General features: G+C 36.5%; 1 non-coding gene across 1 annotated transcript; it reads left to right on the forward strand.

The window, feature by feature from the left end:
* Positions 1-1,868: 1,868 nt before the first annotated feature.
* Positions 1,869-1,973, forward strand: LOC122803694. Its single transcript, XR_006365141.1, has one exon. It is a non-coding gene; the product is annotated as a U6 spliceosomal RNA (small nuclear RNA).
* Positions 1,974-3,711: the final 1,738 nt, after the last annotated feature.

Consider the following 3,711-nt stretch of genomic DNA (forward strand, 5'->3'; position numbering starts at 1 on the left):
CCAATAATTTCGGAGTCAATCCCATGCCCCCATAACTGGTGCTGATGCTTCAGCTCAGAGTCCTCCTGCTCCAAAAGATACAGAGCTGGACAGCTTAGGGAAACAACTGGATTCAAAGAATGACTTGTCTTTGGATCCAATGAGGACATTCCGAAGGATCTCAGATCCGAGGGCTCCAAAACCACAGGTCAGAATGGAGAAGGACAAACTAAAGGAAGACTTGTAATGGCCAGGCTCATGAATCTGATGTGAGACAGAGACGGAATTACTACTTGGATCTAAGCTCTGAGGAATTTCTGCATCATCCTATCCACTTCGGCCTCAGATAAGCTCCTGGAGGACTTAATTTAGGAGCTAGTAGATGGTGGCCTGGAGTGTTTACATGGAGACTCCTGTAAAAATGGGGAAGGAAGTTGAGAAGGTATTCGATCCTGTGAACAATGAGGTGACCAGAACCAAGGAGATTTCATTTTTGAAAAAGTAGGAGCCATGGTAGTCAGATCCAATATTTTCAGAATTTTTGATTGTAGCTCTAAGGACAGAGCCAAAAATGTTGATAGGTCTTGAGACCTCTTCCTGTATCCTTGTATATCGTAGCAGAGTCAGGTTTTCCTTTGTCTGATTTCTTGAAGGGGGTTTGAGTTCCAGTTGAAATCGAAGTTATAAGGCTCTTCAAAACTAATTTGTTCCAACTGTCAGTAAGTGCCGTGATGGTGAAGCCAGCACAGATGGAACATTTATTTATTTAACATTTGTTGACCAGGAAAGTCCAACTAGGACAGAGCCTATTTTCGGCAGAGGCTTGTGGAGAAATGCTCCAGATGCATGTCTTTAGAATGTGGGAGGAAACTGGAGTACCCAGAAGAAACCCACATGAATGCAGGGAGAAAATGCAAACTCCGCACAGAAGGCACCCCAGCTGAGAATTGAACCGGAGAACCTCTTGCTGTGAGGTGACAACGTTAACCACTGCATCACTCATACATCCTGAAGGTAAATGAGTAGCACCCAAGCAACAGATGCATTCCCTGTGGGCATCTGAATTGGGTATTTTGTGCCCACAAGAAATGCATTTTTGGAAGCCAGTTGGCTTGCCTGTCATAACAGAGACCAAGGAGATCTAGTCCAAAAATAAGGCACAAGGAATGAATAAATAAATAAATAGATAAATAAATAAATATATATATATATATATATATATATATATATATATATATATATATATATATTTTTTTTTTCACAAGAAAACTACCAACAATGGTAGTAAGAAGTACCCTAAAATGGACAGAAAGGGACAGAGGGAAAGAAAAAGGAAAGTCAAAGTAACAACAATGGTACTAGAAAGCAATACCAAAGGTTTGGTAGAAGTGAAAGGAAGACCTGATGAGTATATGAAAACCTGAGAAACTCTGAATTAAGGGAGGACAAGTGAAGAAGTTGAAAGAATAGCCTGCTGAAGGATCCATTTTGGCAGAGTGGCAGCAAACAAGATCCGAAGTAGGTTAGGTTGGTGGGGTATTATGGGTAAAAGGAGGAGCCCGAGAGTTGGATCAGAGTACCTGGGAGTACCTGGAAAAAATGGCAGAGTCGCATCTGAAATCCATCAGTTGAGGAATGCATAAAAATGACATCAGATCAAAGGCTATAGCTGTAAACTATATACCCACATGTAAACTGGTTAAGCAATACCCATACTTATGGGACAGGATAAGATGAAGTATTTATGAGTATGGATTAAAAGGCTTCTGTCATGGCAACTAAGGCTATGTGGTAGAGTCTAAACAAAAGGTAATACAAAAACGGAGAAACTGGAAGTTCTTGTTTATGGATATGGATAGTAAGATAAAAGCAGTGAAACGTTTTAGTTGTGCTTGCTTCAACAGCACTATACTAAAACTGGAACGATGGAGAGAAGATTAGCATGGCCCCTGCGCAAGAATGACAAGCACATTCATGAAACATTCCATAATTTTGGGGGGCGTGACCAAGACAGTGAGCAGTTAAAAGCACATATTTTTATCTCTGCCTTTTTTCAAAATCTCCGACAGGATTTGTACTGCAAACTTAATGAAAACATCTCAAAACTGATTGAAGTACAGTTAAACAACTGCCAAAACACTTTCTAAAGGAAAAATCAAGTTTGAAACTTTTTAACTGCATTTTGCTTTCAAGAAAACTAGAAAGGTCTAACTGTCTCATGAGTACATCCAAGCCCAGTGTACAGGACAGTATAATGAAGACAAACGTACAATCTATACTGGCTAGTATTAATGAACTACCCTTAAAAAGATAGATAAACTGGAAAGCAAAATGGATAATTTTAAAGGGGAGTGTAAAAAGCAAGTAGATGTACTGAATGAAGTTCTTAAACAACAATCATTGCAAATCTCGAGTATTGAAGAGAATGTTTGATTTTGGTGGAAGAATCCTTGAAAATGAAAATAATACTGCATTTTCCTGAAACAAAACAACCTGTTCCTGGGGAAAATATAAGACTTAGAGAACAGGTCCAAAATGAAACAACACAGGAATCTCCAGAATTCCTGAGAAAGAAGAGGGGGACACAGCATGATCCACTTCCCTAATACCTGGCTACCTAAGACTTTGAACCTGTCTGAAGACCTTTCCTTTGGTATTGAGAGGGAATAAATAAAATATCTCTCTCCAGCATTTCCTCCAAAAGAAATCCACCTTCACCAAGGTCTGTGATTGTTAGATTTTTTTCCTCAAGTCAAGGACTTAGTTCTAAAAAGCAGCATTGGCTAATTATCCAGTTAAAATCAAAGAAAACATCATTAGATTTGGCAATGGTCAAATCAAAAAGGAAAGCATGTGTGCCACTTGTTAGAAGTTTAAAGAAAAACAGTATCAAAGCTCAAATCTTGTTTCCAGCAAAAATATGGATTCACCTTAAAGACGGGAAGATCACTTAACACCTGGAAGAAACAATGGACTTTATACAGAAAATAAAATCCTGGAAAGTCAGAAGAAATGGACTGGAATCTTTCTACATCTTTGAAAAGAAATCTAACAAGCGATGGTTGGACAGTAAAGGACAAAAACAGTAAAAAACTGAAGGATATGATCATGTATATTTTGTAATCTAAAGAAGTGTTCGAACAGTAAGAAATCAGTACCTTATGCTACTTTTTACAAGGTAAATGTTTTCACTTTTGACTGCAACAGTTGCTAGTTCCCTTTTTTAAAGTGATAAAGCTTAATTGTATTGATTAAATTTTTTTTATTTTCAATTGATAAAATCCTACATTAAATGCTAAACTCCTTAAAAAAGGTTTTCCTTTTACATAGTCTAGTAATGTCCCTTCATATACAATACCAGAACTATAAAATGGCATGTTAAATCACACTCCAATTTATAGATTATATGGCTTCATATATATATATATATATATATATATATATATATATGTGTGTGTGTGTGTGTGTGTGTGTATATATATATATATATATATATATATATATATATATATATATTACACATACACACACATACACATACATGCATACATACATACAAAAGAGAACACATAAATATTACTAAATATGCATGACTTCTTTCACTTCCTCAAAAGCTAAAACTCTGTTTTCACATAACTGTCATTTCTCCTAAGGAAGGGTAGTATGTTTCATTTAAAACAAATATTAAAACATGAGAGTATATAAGGATATAAGTGACACTAACAATGAATG

The sequence above is a fragment of the Protopterus annectens genome, chromosome 5.part1, assembly GCF_019279795.1.
Source record: "Protopterus annectens isolate FY-2018-M chromosome 5.part1, PAN1.0, whole genome shotgun sequence".
NCBI lineage: Eukaryota > Metazoa > Chordata > Ceratodontiformes > Protopteridae > Protopterus > Protopterus annectens.